Here is a 25,592-nt window from a genome sequence, read left to right as displayed (position 1 = left end):
CACACTTACAGCAACCAGCGCTGCAAGTGGTGTTAGATGTGGCCACACTGCAGCGCTCTTGGGCGGCTTCAAGGGGGGTTCCGGGAACGCGAGAGCAAACCGGGAAAGGAGACCAGCTTCGCCGCGGTTTGCTCTCTCGTTCCCGGAGCCACCCAGCAAACCGCAGGGAAGGAGTCCTGCTTGCTCGGGGGTTCGGGGAACGAGAGAGCAAACCGGGAAAGGAGACCCGCTTCGCCGCGGTTTGCTCTCTCGTTCCCGGAGCCACCCAGCAAACCGCAGGGAAGGAGACCTGCTTGCTCGGGGCTCCGGGAACAAGAGAGCAAACCGGGAAAGGAGACCCGCTTCGCCGCGGTTTGCTCTCGCGTTCCCGGAGCCACCCAGCAAACCGCAGGGAAGGAGACCTGCTTGCTCTGGGCTCCGGGAACGAGAGAGCAAACCGGGAAAGGAGACCAGCTTGATTACCAGAGGCTTCCTCCTTCCACGGAGGTCAAGAAAAGCGCTGGTAAGTGTCTACATTGGATTACCAGCGCTGGATCACCAGCGCTGGATCCTCTACACCCGAGACAAAACGGGAGTACGGCCAGCGCTGCAAACAGGGAGTTGCAGCGCTGGTGGTGCCCTGCAGATGTGTACACCTTCAAAGTTGCAGCGCTGTAACTCCCTCACCAGCGCTGCAACTTTCTGATGTAGACAAGCCCTGAGTGTCCCACAGTCTCAGTACAATTGTCCCCCGCTTTTCCCCCCCTCTCATTAGGCCCAGAAACAAGGTCATTGCCAAGAACCGTTTAAACTATTGCTGTGTATTTGTTAGTGCCTACAATGTTTGTGTAATCCAGACCAGGATTCAGGGATAGCTTGCATGTGATGCTAGGCTGTATGAACTGTATCCATTCGGGATCTAGAAAGCCAGAGAGAACTACTGAGTCTATCTATGTCTGGCAGTCTCAATAAAGAATTCATTTTATTTTCATTGCAGCCAATCCTATCTTATATTTACCATGAGCACTAAAGGATGAGTATCTCCATCTTTCTCTCCCTGGGCCATGGACCTTCAGGGCTAGATTGTTGTATGTTTTAAAATCTAAGACTTTTGTAATGATACCCATTACCATAGTAAGTCATGAACATGATTTCTTCTCCTCCACTCATCTTTCCAAGATTTCTCCTCTTTAGAAAGTGACTGAAGTAGTGCTGCTCAAAAAAAACCTTTTTATTTTTTGTGAAATTTGAAATACACTTTATTTTCACTTCTGCAATTTTTTATTTGTTTGATGGAAAAAGCTTTTCAGTTGTCAAAAGCAGAAAACTTTTATCAAAAATTAGAACAACTTTTTTTTGTTTTTTCATAGAAAAACTGGCAAAGCTTTGAATGAAATGGAAAAATTTACACCAAAATTTTTGGAAGAGGAATATTTTCTGTTTGGTAACAAAAAACAAAAGAATTATGGCAGAAAACATTCAACCATCTCTAGAAATCATTCTGTGCTCAGAGAAGTAAAGTGAAAATTATTAATTTTCCTCAAAATGCTGGTGTGTTAGACACTAGCTTGTTTTGTAAATTATTAAGTCGTGTAGACCTTGTGGAGATTGGCTTTTTGTCTCCAACCTTTTCTAACTAACGGTTACTATGGTGGAATCTCAGGTAAGACACTGTTGGCTTAACATTTTAACCATCATCTAGAGCTGCTCTCAGCAGCATTAGACAGCATGATTATTAAAACACTATCAACAACTGTACAGTAGTTCTTACCACCAATGATTGTACATGGTTCTTACCAGCAGTGGAGCTGCACCGTGTGTGTGTGCATGTGTGTGTGTGGTATGTGTGTGTGTGTGTGTGACAGAGAGAGGTGGGGGGAGCTGCACTCTGTGTGTGTGTGTGTGTGTGTGTGTGTGTGTGTGTGTGTGTGTGTGTGTGTGTGTGTGTGTGTGTGACAGAGAGAGAGGGAGAGAGATTTTTAGGAGAAAAGGTTCATGTGGAGAGCCCTGAACGAGAACTAAAACCAAAAGGTCAGAATGCAAGATGAAAAGTGTGTATGTTTTAGTGGCTGTTCAGAATCCTTGCCCTGACGGCTTTTTTGCAAGGAGGAGAATTTGAGAGTTGGCAGTCAGGAACATAACAGGGTTGTTCCTCATAAACTAAAAGTGACCTTACATGGCACACCATAAACCAAAAGCTTGCTTCACTACTCCATGCAGTGATATAGTTCTGCATGGGGACAAAGTATTGGGTTTAGAGCCTTTTGCATAGCTACACTTTGAGGTAGGGAAAGAGTATTTTGTAGAATGGCATGTCCTCTGTGTGATGCTTACTGATACTTATTGAGTTTCAAAGGGGTTGGATTGTACATTCCAGCAGATTCCTTTTCTAGCCAAAATGTGCTACTGTGTGTTACTGAAGCGGAATAGCTTCCCCCTCCCCTTCATCTTTCCAGCAGGAGAGATAAAGGGCAAAACCCCCTATATTAATTTTTTTTTAAATAATTGCAATATTTTCACTTGGTGTTATGTTGGTTTGAAAACACTGTCCTCATTTAAAATGCCCCAAACAGCAGCTACACTAATTTATAAAATTATTTAGTCCTTCCTCCCCCAGCCTTATTTCTCCCCCTTGCTCCGCCCTGCCTCCCAAAACCCCACCAAGTTTACAGAAGGGTAGAGGGCGAAGCCAGGGAATGATGGTTACCCACCTTCCCCTGCCTTCACATACATCCACGATATTCCAATTTGGTAACATAATCTGCTCTACCTGTCAGGAGTTATGAGTCATTAACTCGCCAGTGGACTGAGACGTTGTTTCTGAATATGGCAATTGCTGCCTATTTTGAAAGACACTGATGGAAAAGAGGAATGCTAACGCTTGTTCCAGAAGAGCTATATATATATATATAATGCGCACAACAACTATTGAACATTATTTAGGTTGAAAAACTAAACACTCTAAAATTAGGAAGTTCTGCCTTCTTATGCATCCGTTTTGTACACTGAATGAGGCAGAGATCCTGTGGAACAAAGAGTATGTGATCATGTAATGAAGACAGTATCATAATGCAGCGTTTCTCAAACTGGGGGTCTGTAATGGTACTCCAGGGGTTGTGCAGGGAGGAGGGGTACTCCTCCTTCACAGTGCTTCCTGCACGCTGGGGAACGGTTGTTTGGTGGTGTCCAGGAGGCGCTGGGAGGGAGAGAGAGGAGCAGGGATGGAGCATGATCAGAGGAGGGGGCAGGGAAGAGCAGGGACAGGGCTGGAGCAGGGTCAGAAAGAGGTGGCATAGCCATGGGTGGGTCTGGGTGGACAGTGACCAACCCATTTGGCATCTAGGCCCACCCCCAGCCCTGGGTCTGCTCTGGCCCCAGCACTTGCCCCACTCCGCCCACCTGCCCATCGCTCCTGCTGGGGAGTGGGGTCAGGGCACAGAGGTTTGTCCTGCTCCACCTGCCCACCAGGTGATCCTGCCAAGGAGCAGTGTCCTGTAGCTGCCAGGTGAGTGGAATAGGGCAAACCTCTGCTCTCTGGCTGGAGCGCCAGGCAAGTGGCCAGACCCAGGGAAGCCCCCGCACTCCCACCCCACTCCCTGGCAGGCGCGCCGGTTGGGCACAGTAGGGGGGCATTGGAGCGCTCATTTTTCCAGGGCCCCGGGTTGGCCAGTGGCTAACCCACCACTGAGAGAGGTAGGGTCGCCAACTTTCTACTTGCACAAAACTGAATATCTTTGTCCCCCACTGGCCCCGCCCCTCCTCCGAGGCCCCAACCCTTCTCCAAGGCCCTGCCCTTCTCTGAGGCCCTGCCCCCCGCTCACTCCATCCCCCTTCTCAGCCAATGGGAGCTGCAGAGCCAGCACTTGGGGCAGGGGCTGGCTGCCTCTATGCATAGGAGCCAGAGGGGGGACATGCTGCTGCTTCCAGGAGCTGTGCAGAGCCAAGGCAAGCAGGGAGTCTGCCTTAGACCCACTGTGCTGCTGACTGGACTTTTAATAGCCTGGTCAGTGGTACTGACTGAAGCCACCAGGGTCCCTTTTCAACCAGGCGTTCCAATCAAAACCATACATCTGGCAACCCTACGAGGAGGATGAGTGAGCAGGTGGCTAGTGACAGTAGAGAAGATCTTCAAAAAAGGTAGGCCTGCTGCCTAGGGGAACCGGGTGGGCTGGGGGTGAGGAGCTGGGACTTGGAAGGGAGCGGGGAGCCATGTGTGTTGGAGATCAGCGCATCCTTCCAGAGCTGGGTGCATGCCTGGGATCCTGGGGAGCCCCTGGCCAGAGGGTCCATTCATCGCCGCCCGCAAGGCTGGCTGCAGGGTGAGGGGAGGTGGGACCCCCATCTCTCTTGCCCTACCGCCCACCCATAATTGCCCACCCACCAGTGATGCAAGTAGAAATCATTTCTTGCCAGTACTGCACTCACGGGAGGGACACAAGGGGGGGGGCATGTGACCTCCCTATGTGGCCCTCCATGTGACTCATCCCTGTCCCACCCCCAGCCCAGGGCCCCCATGCTCTCCCCATTCCCTCTGGCACCCCCCTTTGTATATACAAACATCAACATGCTTAACTACTCACTTTCCCCCCACATATGTAGTATTCAGTCTGTTTATATCGAATATGGGAGTGGGTGAGTAGCCATTTCAGTATATTTATGACTTATTTAAAGACAAATTTTAAGTAGAACTCTATCCTAAACTGCTTTATGGTATTGTACCCAAGCATTGCATTTCAGTGGGGGATTCAATTTCCTTTATAGGAACAGACTTCTGAAACTCTTACCAGTCCACAAAAGCGGTTCATAGTCATGCAAATAGTCTCATTGTCTTCAGTGGGATTGATCAAATGTCTAAGGATTTACAGGTTTAGGTTCCAAGTTTGTAAATTGTTCTGGATGAAACTGACGATGCTTGAGCTGTTAAATCAGAAGGAGTTTCATTCGAATGAAGATGGGCAGATTGTGATAAGTCTTAGTTCCACTGCTAAAATAAGGAACATATTTTCAGCAAAGTTCTTGGCAGATTCCTGAGGCAGTTGGTTTAAGGCCGTCAGTGTCCGGCATTATAATCTTCACTGCAGAAGTCTGAACTGCTCTTCATTGTCATTTGCGTTTCTGCTGATATCTATATATCTATATCTATATCTATCTATATATCTATATAGAGATATATATATATTTATTTTTAAATAGCACAAACTCAGAGAGGTAATTCCTTTCTTTACTACAGAAGTCCACAAAGTGAGGGGCACACCCCCCTAAGGGAGTGTGGAGTCAGTCCCCATGGCTGGGGGGGAGTGCCTCCTCGCCCCCATCCACATCCCCAGCTCCCAGGCCTATGCCTGGCTCAGTCCTCGCCTCAGCTCTGGCTTCGTTCCCAGCCCCAGCCTCAGCCTCTGGTCCCACTCCTGGCCTCACTCCTAGCCCCAGACCTGCCCCCAGCTGCAGCCCCAGCCTCAGCTCCCTTACCTGTGTCTGCAGCCCACCCCACCCCCACAGAGCCACATCCCCACTCCCGACTCTGACTCCAGAATGCCAGGGAGGGGGGGCGCAGACAGAGATAAGGGGCAAGACCCTCAAAAGTTTGGTGACTGCTGCTTTACTCTCTGGATGCACATATATGCTATGTGACGTGCTCTGCTCTCTCCCTTGTACCATAGTCATTAACTAAACCTGTTGGCTTCTGAAAGGGATGAACTGATGTTGAGAATTTTGAGCTCCTGTTCTTATTTTTAACCTGGTGGATTGTTTATTTGCTGGAGCTAAGAAAGGAGCCCAATTTGATGAAAGGGGCCTGGTTTAGATCTATATTTTTTTCCTACACATCTGATTGTAATTCACTGGTATATTTATGAGATCTTTATTAAGACAAGCCAAATTTATTTTTCATTTGCTTTAAATTGTTTATGCCCTTTTTAAAATGCACTGTATCCTCAGCATTGGGTTTTCTGTTATCTGCCTGATGATGAAGCATTATGTGTTAAAAAGTACATTAAGATCCTATTCTATTGCATGCTCTCTGCTATTTATAAAATGAGAGTTGTAAGAAGGAGAGACAGACATGGAGTGGATCAGTTATACACAAATCTTGCTTCTCAGCTGATAACTTGATTCCATTCCAGATCAGTAGTGACTAACGCTCACTCCCCTTAGACTGCTAGGTGGCCTACACTATAGACCAGATTTCCAAAATTGCTCCTTAAGCAACCAAATAAGGATCCAATTTTCAAGAGTTTGGAACCCTACAGAGCTCTTCTAAAAATCTGACCTTGTAATATGGTGCCTAAATGGGAGTTGAGTTCTCTTCTGAATGAGTGGGTGGTATCAGTCCCTCCAGTTTCTAGTGGACAAGTACATATTGTGGTCTCTAGCTGGTGGATAGACACTGGCATGAATTTGCCCATAGTAGACTGGTGGCTGGACTTTCAGTGGCATGTGTGTTCTGGATATTATCCTACCTGGTGATGGAATGGAACACTTGTCTGTATACAGCAGCTTTACTGGGAGAATAATACTAATAAAAAAAGACTCCATCTGGCTAGGCTGGTAGGAGCTGTGCTGTGTTAAACTTCTCTCAGATGAAAATTGCTCATTGCATAATCTTACATCTGAGCTGGCAGCCTCAGCAAAGAGGTCAAAGACTGACAAGGCCGGGAGTTTAAGTTTCCCTCTTGCACTTCAGCCTGGCCCAGCAAATCAGGGCCGAGGTGCACTGGTGACCAAATGTAGGCAATGCTTGTACTGCTTGCTAATATTTCCTACTCTTTGAATAACAAGAAGACTTTTATGCCTAGTTTTTTGTAAATCTGATACCGTTCTCCCACGCTCAAATCAGTATAAAAGAGACCATGCTCTACTGACCATAGATTTATGGCTACGTGAGGTTCTCAAATTAACTAGTTTTGATTGACAAATCAGATCTAATTTAAAACAACAAAATAAATTTTATTGATGTTGCCCTGATGTGTTTTCCCTCAAGTCTTCCAAATAACTAAGCAACTATGAATTTTCTGTGTATATAAATGAAAACAGCCTCCGGATTTTTTCCCACGCAATTCTGCACTTTGCCTTGTCATCTTATTAGGGAGCAGTGCAGCCTGGAGGAGAAATATAAAAAGTATCTCTACCCAGGGAGGACGCAAAGGGGAGTAGCACAGGATCCAGGATGTCTATCAAATCAGCTAGTTTGGGGGTATGGAGAAGGAAGGCATATCCCCATAGGTTTGATTACCTACTCAGCTACAGTGGCTTTATACCAGTGTATTTTGTTGGCTTCTGTCATGTTAGTCCTGATTTACACCCGTATAAAGGAGAGAAGAATGGAGTCCGTGTGTTTAAATCTGAACTGAAGCAAGACATTACCCATATGGCTACAGTGCAAGTAAACACCCATGGCCGGCCCAGGCTCATGGAGCTCAGACTAAGGGGCTGTTTAATTGCATTGTAGACATTTGGGCTTTGAAGCCTGAGCTCTGGGACCCTCCCACCTCATGGGATCCCAGACCCAGGCTCCAGTCCAAGTCTCAGTGTCTACACTGCAGTTAAACAGCTCCTTACCCCAAGCCCGAGTCAGCTGACACGGGCCAGCCGCAGTTTTTTAACTGCAATGTAGACGTACCCTCCAGGCTGCCAAGAAAAGCTTTGTGAGCTCTTGGACTCTCATTTTCCTGTTTCTGTTTTTAATGAGCGTGTGATTTGTTCAGGCCCTCATTCAGCAGTCACCCCTGGTCAGCAAAGCACTTGGGCACATGCATAGCTGTCAGCTTGGACGGCAATGGATTTAAGTACACGCATACAAATTACGCACATGCGTAAATGCTTGGCTGAATTAGAGGATGTGAATACCTCTCATGAGAAAGAAATGATTAAATCCCTTTTCATTTCAACTACTCGGACACTAGTTTTGATTCAAAGGAAAGGAAGGAAGGAAGGAAACGTATACTTGGGAATGATATACTTGGAGGGCATGGGAGCATTTGAGACTGTTTGGGTGCACAGCTGGGTCACCATTTGCCAGGCACCACTTTGTGGCCAGAGGCGTTTCCACATGGCCCTCGCTGTGCTCCCTTTCTTCAGGGGCCCTTGAGAGTGGCATATAGTCCTCCTCCAGGCTATCACCAGACCTTCGCTGAAACTGGGTCATTAGCCCAAAGTAATTCAAAATAGTCCTCAGTGTCCCAAATGCAAGATCTGTCATAGTAGCCCCATAGTTCATACCCATCTCCAAGTGACCTTATTCTGCTCAGCAGAATCCTAGCCTTCTGGCTCAGACTTCCTTCCTCCAGCCACCTCTCTGGGGCTTCCAGCTGCCTTGTCTAGTTGAATAACCTGATTCCCCTCGGATGGGCTCATTGTGTAATCAGGGCTGACTTAGCCCCAGGCTCTCCACCCCACAGCAAGCCAGTCTGTTTTGTGGTACATAATCTAAAGCCTGTCATCTTTCACTTCATCCTGCCTAGCAGCAATAAGACCAGTGCTCTTCCCAAAGCCAAAGAACATGGTGGTTGGTCCAGTACTCCGTTACTGACTAGGCTTTGTTCTTTTTCTGGTTCACTGCGGTATATCATGAAAGCACATCTGAAATAACACAGCATTGGTCTGGAGACAGAATAATACACATGGCCAATGAGATACCTTTCCCTTGATCCAGGTAGCACAGGTGGTGTATTGTTCATCCTCGTGTAGGAGGAAGGTACCAGTACTGTCATGTCTTCTATGATTCTGTGTCCAATCCACTAAGCGGAACTTGGACATTATTTCAGGAGAGACTGCTCCTCTGCTTTCCTACCCATGGCTCCAGCACAGTCATTGTGAGCATCAAATAGGTGAGGGCGTGGGTTAGGTTAAGATTACTTAAGGGATCATGTTCTTGGCAGAGGAGTATGTGCAGCAGTAGATGGTGCTTGCGGGTGATTTAATGCTGAAGTGAAGCTGAAACATGTTAATGTCCTTAGAAGCCGTTGGTTGCAAGTTTGCTGGAGTGCTGAAAACCTTATTCTTGTTGTAAAATAAGAGGAAAATATTCCACCGATGACATAATAAAGAGGAAATACAAAGTGTGTCTTGCCTTTTTGGAGGGTTGGAAAATCTGGGCTGCTGTCTTCTCAGAATCCTGGGTGGTGAGAGATTAGGTGAACAATTGTTCAAGGGCATATTTGAAAAATAAATAATGGCTTGAAGGAGAGGTATGTGTGGAAATGGTGAATGGGAACCAATAGAGTCAGAGGATAATGTTTGTGTAAGGAGGATAATGTTCGCTTAATTCTTCTAGGATTTAATTGGCTGATATCTTTCTCCTCCAACAAAGCAGTCACATATACCTAGATGTGATGTGATATGATATTTGATCTTCAAAATTCAAGCTGTGTTGGCCAGTTTTGATAGGACAAGCTACATCAACATGCTATTCTTCTGCTCATTATTGGATGAGTGTAACTCTTAGAATCTGATTTCCACTGCAAATGCCTTTGTTAACTGATTCAAAACTCAATTTGCAAGCATTCTATTCTTCAATATTTGCTTAAAATTTGCTTTCCATTAACATTCCTGCCAGTAAATGTGTTTGCAAAATGATTATTCATAGAAAGTGAACACAATGGACAGATTTATACTTCAAACACTGTAGGTTTGAAAGTTTCTCCTGGTATTTAGATTGTAAAGGTCTTAAGGGCAGGGACCCTCCCTTTTGTAGTTTTTGTACAGTGCGTACCACAATGGGGCAATTTCAGTAGGGGTTCCTATGCGCTACCATAGTGCAAATAATTAGTAGTAATTATACAATACACTGTGCCTTTAAAAACTGGAGACTGAGTTAGTTAAACCTGGAAAGGAGGGATAATTTCTGCCCTTACGCCCATCTCTGTGCTCTCGTACTTAACAAGTGTGATGCAACATCACTGGAGTTGGTCCACAATGTTTAATTACAATTTCAACCGGCTCTTTAAAGATTTGCATGATACATCAGGTCATTAGCAATAACGTTCTGCCATTGCATTGCTCTGCGTCACTAAGCTACAGTGAGCATTTTCCAGGATTAACTTGGCTCTGCTTCTCAATTGGTGTTGATGGGTTTAGCAAGACTTTTCTTAGCCAGTGTGGAGAAACTAATGCTCTTAGTTCTCAAGCTTTTTAACAAGTGCATGAGGCCAGATCATCCCCTCTCATTTTTGCCACAGAGGGGATGTAGCTAGTGGAAAACCCACTAAATGCAGCTTTGAAATCTGTTGGAGGAAAGCTAAATTACAGCTCGTCAGTCCCCCCATGCGCAATCTGCATGTCTATGGCTGGGCAGCTGTGGGTGGGTGGGCATGAAGCAAGGGGAAAGAGGCTCAAGGTAGAACCAGTCCCAGAAAGCCTGGAGGGAGATACCCAGGATGGGTGTCAGCAGGGCTTAAATGCTCATAGCGTATTTCCCAGAGCCCCCAATTCGGGACTCCAGGCTTCCGCATACCTCTCGTAGCTTCAGCCATCACAGGGAACACCAGGGCATGTGGCTTCAGCCCTGTAGGACACACCGGGGATAGGGGCTTCAGCCCCATGGGTTTGAAAACACTTACCAGAGCTCCGTTGTGAACTGCTTCAGCTGAATTTAAGCCCTGGGCATCAGTGTCTGAATGGGAAGCAGGTTAACAAGAAAACTCATGATTCACAATGAGTTAATCTCTAGTGAAGACATCAACAGGGCTGGAGGGCTCTGCTCTTTGCTCTGTCAGGAGGCAAATTTCATTCCTTCCCTTACCAGATAATTATTCTGTACTGTAAGGGTATTTCTACAGAAGTGGTTCCCAACCTTTCCTCAAGTTCCAGGGGCTCTCTTCCCTGCCCCCGGCTGGCGGCTCTGGAGGGAAGGGTTGGGGCAAAGGAGACAACCTGTTGTTCACACAGGAGGGGAGGGGGAAGAAAGGGAGACTGAGCTCTGATTGATTGCTCTGCCCTTAGAGGGGTTGGGGCAGTGAGGCAGACAGCCAAGCAGAAGGCAGCTTTCCTCCCTGCCCCCTTTGTTCTCACATGTACTTTTTTCAAAAAATTCCATGGCACACCTGTTCTGGCCTGACAGCACACCAGCTGGGAAATACTGGTCCAAAGTACAGAGACTATACCAGCATAGCTATGTTGGCACAACCCCATAGTGCAGATGGAGCCTACATCACCAGAAGGAGGTTTTCCATTGGTGTTGAAACACCACCTCCACAAAGCGCCTTAGTGACATCAAGGGACGCATTCTTCCATCAACATAGTGGTGTCTACACTGGAAGTCATGTCAGCAGTTATGTCCATCTGGGGTGTGGCTGACCTACATAGCTATGCTGAGATATCTTTCAAGTGCAGACCAAGCTGAAGTGAAGCACCTCAGTGAAGCAAAAATAATACCCATCTCTATATCTGTTTTCATTGGTATTGCTACTGGATGCAACAGAGCTAGACTGCTACGTAGACGGCCACTTCAGTGGTTTGAATGGAGTATTCTACCTGCATCTGAGAACTGAAGTGGGTAAAAATTAGAGGTGGCTTTGGTCTTCTCAACCCTTGGTGGGTCGGAGTTTGGAGTTGCAAAGTCACAGTTTGGATCCAGATCCTGTTTTAGCCAAACCCAAAAGTTCAGGCATCAGGGGAGAGGTTTAGAAAATGATTTCATTTTATGCCGCTTTGGAGACTACATTTTCTTTTTTAAAAATCCCCTTTTTTTCCAAATAAACCTTCAATATCAGAGTCTGTGTGCACACTCTATCCCTTTATATTTTTACAAAATCTATTTCTAAAGCTAAAGCGAATCCTCTAGAAAGCAGAGAATGAAACCCAGCCCAAAATTACATACAAACAACTGTCTTCACTGTTCAGATGTGTGAATGGCATGCATGGATTATGATTAACACATGCTGTTCTCATTTCAGTCTATGCAAAAGTGTCCAGTGACAAACGGTGGGCAGCTTCATGGCACTGTAATGAAATTATGAACAGTGTTTGGGTTTTTTTCCAGCCCAGAATTTCTGTGATGTTCACTAGGACAATGAAACAATAAGGATAAGATAAAGAATCCAAAGATATGGCACTTCCAATGAATTCATTGGCTTTAGAGCTTGCTGCTGTAGTTAACTCTGCCCTGACCTCAAGTTTCATAGAATTATAGAAATGTAGAGATGGAAAGGATCTTGAGAAGTCATCCTGTCCAGACCCTTCTACTAAGGCAGGACCAAATAAACCTAAATTAACTTCACAGGTGTCTGTCCAACATCTTCTTAAAACCCCCCGGTGATGGGGATTCCTTGGAAATCTATTCTAAAGCCTAACTATCCTTATAGTTATAACGATTTTCCTAAATCTCCCTTGCTAAAGATTAAGCCCATTACCTCTTGTCCTGTCATCAGTGGACATGGAGAACAATTGGTCACAGTCCCCTTTATAACAGTCAATCTATTGGAAGACTGTTATTGGGTCTCTCTTCAGTCTGCTTTTCTCAAGACTCAACATGCCCAGTTTTAACCTTTCCTCATAGGTTAGGTTTTCTAATCCTTTCATCATTTTTGTTGCTTTCCTCTGGGCTCTCTCCAATTTGTCTATATCTTTCCTGAAGTGTGATTCCCAGAGCTGGGCACAGTACTCCAGCTGACACCTCTCTAGTGGTGAGTAGAGCAGGACAATGACTTCCTGTGTCTTACATACAACGCTCTTGCTAATATACTCCAAAATGATATTAGCCCTTTGCACAACTGCATCACACTGTTGACTCATATTTAATTTGTGAGTGACTATGACCCCAAATTCCTTTCAGCAGCACTACAACCAATCCAGTTTTTCTATTGTGCACCCACCTTATAATAATTTTATCTAGACCACATTTCCATAGTTTGCTTATGAGAATGTCATGCGAGACTATGTCCAAAGTGTAACTAAAATGAAGATATAGCATGTGTATTGCTTCCCCCCATCCACTAGGCCAGTAACCCTGGCAAAGTTTACTGATCGACCAGTGAGAGTTTTTGCTTTGATGATTGTAAATACTTCTAATTCTGTAACTCCCAATTGGAGTTTGCCCACTCCTGCAATGCTGGATTGAGCTTCTAGGAGTCCTACCCAACGGTACAACAATAAAGGCTACCAGAGCCTTCTAACACCATTTCCCAGCATGCTTGGAGGCAGGGATGAGATTTGGGACAGAATGGACTAGAAAATCCTGCTGAGGCCTCGGGGGGATATGGACAAGCAGTTTGCTGGGCCAAGGATGAGCCAGGATTGCTCAGCCCCTCAGTGGGTGGGAACAGTCTGAGTCAGAGGGTATGTCTACACTACAGGATTATTCTGATTTTACATAAACCGGTTTTGTAAAACAGATTGTATAAAGTCGAGTGCACGTGGCCACACTAAGCACATTAATTCGGTGGTGTGCGTCCATGGTCCAAGGCTAGCATCGATTTCTGGAGTGTTGCACTGTGGGTAGCTATCCCGTAGCTTTCCCATAGTTCCCACAGTCTCCCCCTCATTGGAATTGTGGGTTGAGATCCCAATGCATGATGGTGCAAAAACAGTGTCGCGGGTGATTCTGAGTAAATGTCGTCCCTCATTCCTTCCTCCGTGAAAGCAATGGCAGACAATCATTTTGTGCCCTTTTTCCCTGGATTGCCCTGGCAGACGCCATAGCATGGCAACTATGGAGCCTGGTTTGCCTTTTGTCACTGCCACCGTATGTGTACTGGATGCCGCTGACAGAGGTGGTACTGCAGCTCTACACAGCAGCATTCATTTGCCATTGCAAGGTAGCGAGTCGTTCTGTACTGTCTGCTGTGCCATTGTAAATTGGTGATGAGATGATGGTTATCAGTTGTTCTGTACTGTCTGCTGCTGTCATGGGTGCTCCTGGCTGACCTTCGCTGAGGGCCGGGGGCACAAAGACAAAAATGGGAATGACTCCCCGGGTCATTCCCTCCTTTATGTTGTATCTAAAAATAGATTCAATCCTGCCTAAAATATGGGGCAAGTGTACTAGAGAACCAGTGTACCAGAGAGCACAGCCGCTCCGTGTCAGATCCTGCAGAAATGATGAGCTGCATGCCATTCTAGGGGGTGCCCCTGCAACAACCCCATCCATTGCTTCCCTGCTACCCCAACCCTCCTGGGCTACTGTTGCAGTGTCCCCCCCATTTGTGTGATGAAGTAATAAAGAATGCAGGAATAAGAAACACTGACTTTTTAGTGAGATAAAATGAGGGGAAGGCAGCCTCCAGCTGCTATGATAGCCCAGGCAGGACATTAAATGGTGGGGGGAGAGGAGCCCAGCATCCCACTGCTATGATAGTCCAGGGAGTACAGAATCTTTTCTTTAGACATGAAAGGGGGGGGCTGATGGAGCTCAGCCCCCAGTTGCTATGATGAAGACGGTTACCAGGCGTTCTGTACCATCTACCGGGAATGACCAGGAGTTATTCCTATTTTTACCCAGGCCACCCCGGCCAACCTCACCTGAGGCCAGCCAGGAGCACTCACGGGATGATGACAAGGACAGCTACCAGTCCTTCTTCACTGTACCATCTGCCACTGGGGAAGGGAGGGGAGAGGATGCTGCTGTTCAGTGCCACAGCACCTTGTCTACCAGCAGCATGCAGTAGACATAGGGTGACATATAAAAAAGTCAAGAAAAGATTTTTTTCCCTTTTCTTTCATGGGGGGGAGGGGGCGTAAATTGATGAGATACCCTGAACCACCCTGGACAATGTGTTTGACCCTACAGGGCATTGGGAGCTCAGCCAAGAATGCAAATACTTTTCAGAGTCTGCGGGGACTGTGGGATAGCTGGAGTCCTCTGTACCCCCTCCCTCCCTCCATGAGCGTCCATTTGATTCTTTGGCTTTCTGTTACGCTTGTCACACAGCACTGTGCTGTGGACTCTGTATCATAGCCTGGAGATTTTTTTCAAATGCTTTGGCATTTCGTCTTCTGTAACGGAGCTCTGATAGAACAGATTTGTCTCCCCATACAGCGATCAGATCCAGTATCTCCCACACGGTCCATGCTGGAGCTGTTTTTGGATTTGGGACTGCATCGCCACCCGTGCTGATCAGAGCTCTATGCTGGGCAAACAGGAAATGAAATTCAAAAGTTCGTGAAGCTTTTCCTGTCTACCTGGCCGCTGCATCCGAGTTCAGATTGTTGTCCAGAGTGGTCACAATGGTGCACTATGGGATACCGTTCGGAGGCCAATACTGTCAATTTGCGGCCACACTAACCCTAATCCGATACGGTAATACAGATTTCAGCTCTACTCCTCTCGTTGGGGAGGAGTACAGAAACCGGTTTAAAGAGCCCTTTATATCGATATAAAGGGCCTCGTTGTGTGGACGGGTGCAGCGTTAAATCGGTTTAATGCTGCTAAAATCAGTTTAAACACGTAGTGTAGACCAGGCCAGAGACAAAGAGAAACTAGAGTTAGGCCTGGTCTACACTACAGAGTTAGGTTGACACAAGGCATCTTATGTCGATCTAACTATCCAGATATCACACTGAAATTTTGCTCCCGCCAACATCACTGCCCTGCTATGCCAACATAATAACTCCACCTTCATGAAAGGCATAGAGTCAATGTTGATGTAGGTAGGTCAACGCAGTGTCAGTGTAGATATTGTGTTGGATAAGTCAACTGTTAACGGCTTTCAGAAACTGTCCCACAATACCCCACACTGACAGTATAGTTGGTACAAGTGCTCAGGGTGAGGATGCATGCCGCCGACACAAGAACAGTGTGCATATGCAAAAGCAATGTCATTATTGCAGCAGCTGTCTGCCAGTGTTACTTAAGTTGACATAATTTTGTAAGATAGACATGTCCTTGGTTTCAGTTTTGAGCTTTGAGTTTGGGAGCTGAGGGGGAAGCAGAACAGCTCAGGGAATCTCTGATTAACTCCCCTCCAGACATAGGGTGTCTTTGAACAGCAGTGGGATCCAGTGCATGGGTTAGGCCAGGGGTAGGCACAGGAGCTGATTTTCAGTGGCACTCACACTGGCTGGGTCCTGGCCACTGGTCTGGGGGGCTCTGCATTTTATTTAATTTTAAATGAAGCTTCTTAAACATTTTAAAAACCTTATTTACTTTACATACAACAATAATTAGTTATATATTATAGACTTATAGAAAGAGACCTTCTAAGAACCTTAAAATGTATTACCGGCACGCGAAATCTTAAATTAGAGTGAATGAATAAAGACATGGCACAGCAGTTCTGAAAGGTTGCTAACCCCTGGGTTAGGCAGTTCCAGCCCTGTGGAGACCAGCAGCCACAGTGGGAGAAACCCAGCCTGGCATCAGCTACTGAGAACCAGTTGAGACCTCCAGAGGACTCCAGACCAGGGAGACAGGAGAGGACCCTGCCCCTCCCAGGGTGAAGACTCTGTAAAAGGACCTTTTTTTGTTTAAGTCGGCCAACATTCACAGCGCTGCAGCACTTCTCTCCGGAATCATCCTCAGTGTAGCACCGACCTGGGAAGGTATCAGGGAGAGAGCTGGGGGTTGGGGAGAGGTGTGAGTGTTGGGAGAAGAGGAATTGGTTAATTTGTTGATGTTTTAATATTTATTAATATTAGTTAAACCTAAACCTTTCCCAGATCCTATTTTCCTGCTCCCACTAAAGTCCTGCTTTTTCACAATGTTATTTTTGGGTGTGTCATTTCTTTGCTTGGGTTTGTGTTGATGTAATTTATTATTTCTTTTTCACTAGGTTTTATGCTCCTTCCCAGCAGTGGTAGCATTGTTCAGGTTCCCAAGGGACAGCACCCTTGTGTCCCAGGGCACAGTGAGGTACCTCAGTTGGAGGCACCAGGTGTCACAAAAAAGAACCCAGGAGCCAAACCAGGTGAGGAGAGGGGAGAAGTCACTCTAAGGAGCAAGCACCAGGCAGAAGGCTTGAACCACACTTCAGAGGAGTGTCTGTATGTGTTGTCATGTATCAGAGGAGTAGCTGTGTTAGCCTGAATTCACAAAAACAACAAGGAGCTCAGTGGCACCTTAAAGACTAACAGATTACTTGGGCATAACCTTTCATGGGTAAAAAACCGAATTCTTCAGATGCATATGTGTTGTGTTGGTTGGGTGTGTTCTTTTCTCTCAATACCGCAGGTGAGCTGTGGGGGAGGAGTTCTGGAATAAAACTAAATAGATAATAGCCTTTTCATGGTACTTTTTAATCTAGACCTCAAAACATTTTACAAAGATGGATAAGTATTATTCCTCCCATTTCACAGGTCAAGCAACTGAGCCACAGAAAGGTGAAGTGACTTGCCAAAGATCACATAGTGAGTCAATAGGAGAGCCAGGAACAGAAGTCAGCTCTACTAACTGACAAACTGGTGTCCTATTCACTAGATCATGTAGAACCAGGCTGTTCCTGCTTCTGCCCATTAGTACAGTTTCAACTGGAATGTTAAAATTATTTAGTGTTTACATTGTGGCAAATCTAGAGCCCTCAATCAGGATCAGGGCCTCTTTGTGTTAGATGTGGACTAACAAATACGAAAATACACCAGTCACTGTCCTGAAGAGCTTACAATCCAAGTCAGTTTTGTAACAAAACTATTATTTTTCTAATTTGCCTGCAGACTCTTGAGTAACAACAAGCACAATCCACAGAATTAGCATCCTAACCCAGACAGATAAATGCACATTATGGGGAAATGTAGGTGGGTTTCCCTTCCAAAGGCATTCATTCTGCAAAAGCAAAATTCATGAACTGAACTCTTTGCTCCAATTTATTGACAGAACTTCCTCCTCACTTCCAGCCTCCACTGAGTAGGAATAATTGGAAACAACTGGCTAATAAGTGTTTAAAATCTCAAAACATAAAATATTGGTGGAGTATCAGAATTGGGGACGGTCATATCTAGGCAAGACTGAAAATCCACTGATGGTAGCTTGGTGCCCTAGCAGCACAGGCTGGTCCACTAATATGGTTTAGAGGAAAAACAGTCACATTAAATGTAAGCAAGACCTTCATATCCTACACTCTCCACACAACAATTTTTTAAAAATATATATTATGTATTTAATTTGAGAGCAAAGTAATGGTGTGATTATATAACCTTGCTAAGGACATAACAAAGCTAGGAAATAATGGCTTTGCATTTTTAGCTTTCCACTGACTTAGAGATTTTGTATTTGTTAAATCAGACCATCTCTAAGTGGTGATGGAATAGCTAATGTAAACTAATTGAGTTTGGACCACTTAAGCAGATGGCTTTCCCCTATTTATGCTGTTGCTTGGTCCAGCAGAGTACAGCGTGTTGTCCTGAGGATTAGGCCTGTGTTTTTGCAAGTGCTAGATCTGTATCTAATTTTGGATGGGGGTTAAAACCATGTACTGTAAACAGTTAAACATGTGCACAGTGTGCTAAGGAGCCAGCCAAATGAATGCTGCAGAGCTGTTTGAGATTCATTTTTATCATTAAACAGCTGTTAAAAGCATTCACTGAGCTGTTCTTTTCTGAGTTAGAGATGTGCAGAGCATGTTTAAAGTATTTTCCTATTTATCAATACTTTTTGTTGCCTGTGATTTTGGTGATAGTGGTCCCAAGGCATCCAAGTATAGGTTTTGCCTTTCCTGGCATCCCAACCAAGAGAGCAGACTGAAGGGATTTCAATCTCACTTGAAGGAGTGAAATGTTGGCAAGAAAACCAGCAATCAGGGAGAATTTGGCTGACTTCTTTAGAAGCCGGATACTCAGCCTGGGTTAGTCAAAAGGTTTGCTATGAGGTTTGTGGTTTCACATGGTTTCAGCTCAAAGCCAGATGCAACTTGGGGGATTTGGCAGACTTTTAATTTAGAGCTCGTTTGAACCTGAAACTCCAAGTGCAAAATGCAGTGTCTGAACACATGTAAAACTGAGGAGACGGCATGCATTAATTTCTGCAAACTGAAATTGCTGAGTTTCACTTACCTGTTCCAACATAAAGCCAATAGGGTAACAATGACTTTAATTTACCCCTTTTTCCGGAGCTTCCGTTTCCTCCTTTTATAATTATCTCACCTCCCACATACTCAAGAGAAGACACTCACCCTGCTGTCAATTGATACAAGGTGCAATAACCTCCTCTGAGAAAGCAGCTCCATCCTACAACCTGCCTCTAAGTCAGGGGTGGGCAAACTTTTTGGTCTGAGGGCCATCTGTATGTGGGTATGGAAGTTGTGTGGCGGGCCATGAATGCTCACAAAACTTGAGTGTGGGAGGGGTTGAGGGCTCTGGCTGGGCATGCGGGTTCTGGGTTAGGGCCAGAAATGAGGAGTTCAGGGTGCAGGAGGGGCTCTGGCCTGGAACTAAGGGGTTTGGAGGGAAAGAGAGTGATCAGAGCTGGGGCAGGGGGTTGAGGCTAGGGAAGGGGGCAGGGGGTGCAGGCTCTGAGTGGCGCTTACCTCAAATAGCTCCCAGAAGCAGCGGCATGTCCCTCTCTGGTTCCTATGTGGAGACATGGCCAGGTTGCTCTGCGCATTGCCCCATCCGCAGGTGCTGCCTCTGCAGCTCCCATTCTCCGCGGTTCCTGGCTAATGGGAGCTGTGGGGGCCTCACTTGGGCCATGGGCAGCATGCGGAGCCCCCTGGCTGCCCCTATGAGTGGGAGCCAGAGGGGGGACATGCCGCTGCTTCTGGGAGCTGGGTGGAGCCATGGCATGTGTGGAGTGGGGCAACCCCTGACCCCACCTCTCTGGCTGGAGCGCCGGAGCGGGCAAGCCCCGGACCCTGCTCTCCAGTGGAAGCTTAAGGGCTGGATTAAAATGTCTTAAGGGCTGGATGCGGACCCTGGGCCATAGTTTTCCCACTCCTGTTCTAAGTGATGTTCAGTAGAAGTGTAAAGTGTACTCTCCACAAATTCTTCCCTTATGGACAGAGAACATCATCTCTGCAATATTCCCCCGGCATGATCCATAGGAGCTGGGGTCTGCTAGAACATGCAGGGTCAATTCTGCCCCCTGAATGCTGCTCTAGAGACATGTAGGAACCATAAATGAGCCATAGTGGGCCAAGGGAAAATTATTGTGGTGCAGGAGCAACATAAGGCTAACATTCCACTCTTCTGCACAGGGCGGGTTCAGGGACAAATGGGGAGGGGAAGATCTGTTGCTGTAGCACTTGGCACTAAGGGTATTCTGGGCTGCAGAGCAACCTGTATGGAGCCTGAGGGAGGCTGCTGTAAGTCAGAGCAGCCCCTAAGGCTACTTCTCAGATGAATTGGCACAGCATCTGGGCCTCTACAAGAGAATATGCAGGGCAATGCCACTCCAACGTTGAAGCAGTGGAGGTCACCTTGAAGTGCCATTGAAGCACTCTGAAGTGCTGAGGGTTATGATGGCAACATGCCAGGAGGCTGCAGGCTTGCTTTGAGCTGGTTGGCTTGCAGGCTGGCTGTGCATCACAGATTGTAGGGCTACCATCTGAGCCTTTGCTCATGTAAATTTGAATCTGAATATAGTAGCTGAGACTCACTGTTGACTTTGACTAGGGTGACCAGATGTCCCAATTTTATAGAGACAGTTTCGATATTTGGGGATTTGTCTTGGATAGATGCCTATTAGCCCCTACCCCTGTCCCAATTTTTCACACTTTCTGTCTGGTCACCCTAACTTTAACCTCTGGGCTCAGATCATGTTGTGAGGAAAAGCAGGTGCCCAATATGGAAACATATGGCTTTTCTTTCAGCTTCAGTCCAGGGCACCATGTAGGCAAATAGCCATCTTAAGGGATATCTGCAATGGTAACCAGCAGCAATCAAGCTCTGGATTTGCAGGGATTTTTATTTAGTTTATACATTGGGACTGGGCCAATGTTATTCCTTAAAAGTAATCCATGAGAAGAGATCTTTACCTGCATACATCTCAGCTTCAGCAATTCCTTTTCCTGATTGTAGAGCAATCTTTCACATCCTCACACACCAAGAAGAAACCAATTATTTAAATATAGTGAAGTGTCTGATATAAAATGATGTAGGCTATGAAATTCCACTCCTCACTCACCCCCTAGCTCCCATGTAGACCTGGCTATTCCAGCATATATGGCATGTAATAACTCAGTGTTCAAGGCCTTCCCAACAGATCATCGCATGTATCTTCAATATCTAAAGGTAACTGAAAAATGGGCTGCTTCAGCTTTACCACTGAATTCTTCGGTTTAAGTCAGACTTTTGGTTTTATTTTGACAAAGGCTTCACCTTGTTGATTTCCTTTTATTCATAGCAAAGAAAGGAAAATTAGAGCATAATCTGGCTTGTATAGAATGTACACAAGATGTAACAAACTCAACAACTTTTTGGAACAACCCAGAACTTTGGAATCACAATAAGCATTAATTAGTTAGAAAAGTAACAGGGATGAACTTTGGTTCACTTTTCAGTTCATGCTAAATCCCTACATTTTTTTTCCAAAGCAACAGAATGATAACTGAAGGATGAATGTATCTTTCACCCTTCTCCCTCCCATTCCTTAATATTTGCATTTTGAATGGGATGCTTACCATATATTTTTAGCTAAGGTATACTGTAAGTAGAATATGCAGGCTGCTTTTAACAATGCACAATTATGTGCAATGGCCAAAAGGTCCTGGTAAATGGCCAGGTGCTCTGGTTTACTGATGTAAATCTGGAGTTCCTCTGGATTTACACCAGCATAACTGTGAGAATTAGAATCTTCCCATCGACCCCTACCTGAAATATCTTGAAATGAATTTGAGGGTCTTAGGTCAGTGCCTGGTGGATCCAAGTCCACATTGTAAAAGTACCATATGTAGATTGTCACAATTAATGTAGTCTTCGCTCAGCTGTGGCTGCAGAGTGAGATAGAAATTGAAAGTGACTCCATGTAAATTTTAATGTCTTGGCAGACCTGCCTTTCCAGTTCAAAGGTCATTGAAACAGCAAGGAGGAGATCATGTGGCTGTAGCTGATCATGGACAGATGGGAGGTTCACGTCCAGTATTCTCAGCTACCTTAGAATCATGAAATTGAAAACAACAGCCCTAGTGTTCAGCTGGAAGAACGGGGGGGGGGGGGGGGGATGTGGAGGGAGAGAAGGAGAGTGGCATTCAGACCTTCCCTTCAAAGAATTTCTGTGAGGATTAATTAGCTGAAATCCTTTGTTTTTCATCTCTTCAGGGAAGTCCACTGAGAATTTATTGCTGAGCCACTAATGAATTTTTAAACTGCCAAGGAGTAATGTAAATAAGTGCAATCCACATCTGTTACACTACCATTATCAGGTCAAAATACATGCACAAACGCTATTGCTTCCAGTAAAGGGTACATCCTGAGGTGGGCAGAGGGTGGTTATAGAAACCATGCATAGCACTGTGGATTAGAGCAATTAACTTGGAACCCCTTAACTGCATTTGAAAGAGCTTCCATTCAGAAAAATTGGATGATGATGATTGCATTGTGGTGTCCAGGAAGAGAGGGTTTGTTTTTTTTTAATTAGCACTTGACAAATTTAATTTCTTTTTATTATTATTATTGCAGTTTCATTGTAGTAAGCAGATAAGAATGTTGGATAAAGCCCAAAGTCTATTGATGTCAGTGGAAAGGCAACTGCTTCCAACAATGGGCTTTGCATCAGGCCCTTACATGGAGGAAGGTGTGCACCCAATGTATGTCCCAGGGATGTAACCTGACCATTGGCATTGCTTCATATGTGACTTCATTTTGTTCTGGTGACTTAATTACAGTATGTGAATACACTCTTTTATAACTGCTGCAGCAAACCAATGAAGATGCACCTTAATGATTTTTATTTAACTAACTGCTATTAATTTAGCCCTAAGTCCTTTATTTTTAATTATTACTGTGTTTTGCCTTCATGGTCTCTTTTGGAAAAAAAACTGACCTAATGATGGGTGTGATTTTAAGAAAACTTATCTCTATTATTATTATTTTTTAGCTTATGGAGAGGAAAACAAAACTTTCCTGGTCTTGAATAGACAATCACCCTTGAAAACAAAGTAGTGAGATTGGCACACTAGGTGCTTAGTGCAGAGTCAATGGAAAGACACCCATTAACTTCAGTGGGCTTGGATCAGGCTCCAGGATCGTAAAATGCTCCCAAATTGCTCCAGCGCCCTTCGTCCTCCATCAAATATTCTCTAATCTGCAGGTGTTTTGTTAACTGTTCGGGGCTGGTTTTTGGTGAAAGAGAGCCTTTTAAAAATTAAAATGCTATGTATTCTAGTGATATATAAAGTGGGTTATCCCTCAAGGGCCCAGAATATAACTTTTGAGAGGTCTTAGTTATGTGAAGGCTCAGGTCCTCTTTCATTTATTCTGCTCCAGAGCCAGTAATATAGAAGAATGCCTGTCCTGGGTTCAAGCTCCCCTTGCTATTAATTTAAAACTGCAATACAGATGTTCATTATAAAATCAGAATAACAGCACATATCTCCCCACTCCTGTATGCCAACCACCAGTCAGCAAATACGAAGGGCCAAATCCTCAACTGGTGGAACTGGCATAGTTGCACTGACTTAATTTACATTAGCTGAGGATTTGATCACGTATCTCCCACTCTTCATAATCAGTCCATTCCCACACAAAGGAAAAAATGAAGCAGCAGCAGCAGCAGCAAGCTTCAAAGAATGTTCATTCTCAGTGGTGAGCAGGTTCTTTCCCCTGCCCCCCAAGGACGCAATGTCCTGTCAAGATAATAGAGACACCTTTGACTTGGTAGGTTTTAAATTTGGGGACAGATATTTCAGAACTCTTTCCAATACGCACTTCGTCCAGTATCCAGAAAAGGAGGATCTGCTCCTTGATGGCCTCAAGAGCTGTTCTAGTTCCACTGGGCTTATAAAGTCTTTAGTAACATTAACACAACCTGCATTCAAAATATACCTCCTATGTTTATGGGCTTTACTGCACGCAAACTGCAAACAGAGTATTCTCTTAAACCAAGGATGGGCAGAATTCATCCTTGGATTGAACATCACTGATGCAGTTCTACAGTGTGGGCCACACCTGCCCTCCTTTTCAGTACAGAGGTGAATCCCACAGAGTTTGTGGATCAGATTCTGATTTCACTTACACCAGTGAAAACTTAGAGTAACTCTGTTGGAGCCAGTGAAGTTTCCCTGGATTTACACCAATATAATGAAGAACAGAACTTGGCCTTCCAGGTACCCAATCTGGCCATTCTGACTTTTAGAGGACAGTTGAATAGTAAAAACTTGTAAATTCATATGTAGTGTATAGAAATAGGGTAGTATTCCTATACATTCTGAATGCCATTAGAAGGCCCTCAGACTATTTAGAGGGATACCATATTACCCCACTGGCTTCTGATGGCTTCTAAAATCTAGAACACACTCAGAGCCACAGTATCCATATAGCTAGGACTTGCATGTGTGTACATATTTACTAAACATAGATATTTGGGTCCAATCAGGCCCATAGGGTTTCTTATAATTTTGTTACATAAACAGCAAAAGACACACCACCACTGACGTGTACACAAGAAATTCTGCAGCAGGCATAATGGAATAACTTGAGAACAATTTGAGTAACTCTGCCCTGAACTCCTGGACTTGATCTAATACCGGGTTATGAATCAGAAAGAAATTCATACCACTTTTAATTATGGAAATGTATTCTAGATTCACTTGTACCGGGGCACATGCTGGATGACTGCTGCTGCTTAGTTACTATTCGTAAGTTCACACTGTTTCATTTACAATTGCTGAATCAGAATATATTTACCATGACCTGGATAAATCACATACATTTCCTATCTAGATGGAGCTTTCCATGATTCCGTGCATCTGCTTCTGACAAATGAAAAACATCAGCTAAAACATTGCATGAAAATGCAATACCTTCCAAACCTTAAAAAACCCATTAAATCAAGGAAGCCACTTAATCTCTAGTACCTCTGCTCCGCATCTGTAAAATGGAGATAACACTTCCCCTTTGACATCACTGCCTTGTTTATTTAGATTGTAGGCTCTTCAGAACAGGGACTGGCTCCTATTCCATGTATGTACCATGCCTAACACAATGGGACCCTGGTTTGACTTGGGGTATGCAGGAACTATAATAATAGTAATGTTGCTACTGTTTTAAATATGCAAAAAACAGCAACCAAAGGTAATTATGGTAATACAACTTCAGAGCTGAGATTTTAATCACACAGAAGCTAAGAAATTCAAATGTGTGGTTAGCCAGTGTTGTAAATTGTCTATCTCATGGGTTAATAGCATTTTCTTACTGTACATAACATTAACACTAATAGCTTACTTTCCATTCTGCTCTTGATTAGATAGACATGACTCCCTATTCAGTCAGTGGAACTGTTCACAGCAATAAACGCTACAAGGTGGTTTGTCAGCAGGATGAGGCCTTCCCTTGCCAACTGTAACTAGCTGAACATTTTGAACTGGATTTTCTGCTAGACTAGGGTGACTGGAAGCAAAAGTGAAACTGACGAGTGTGTTGACATTGTCCACACTGATGAAATATGAAAAGAAAAATGGCAGCATCTATGTTGAAAATGACATTCATTTTTAATAATCTGAGGTGTTGTCAGTCAAACAAGGACATTTTGTGATTAACATTATTTTTAATCATATAGTGGCCTTTTAAAAGTGTGTGGGCGGGTGGGGGGGAGAGAA

Source organism: Gopherus flavomarginatus, chromosome 1 (genome assembly GCF_025201925.1).
Source record: "Gopherus flavomarginatus isolate rGopFla2 chromosome 1, rGopFla2.mat.asm, whole genome shotgun sequence".
Lineage (NCBI taxonomy): Eukaryota > Metazoa > Chordata > Testudines > Testudinidae > Gopherus > Gopherus flavomarginatus.
The sequence above is the reverse complement of the archived record's forward strand: the minus strand, read 5'-3'. Positions refer to the sequence as shown.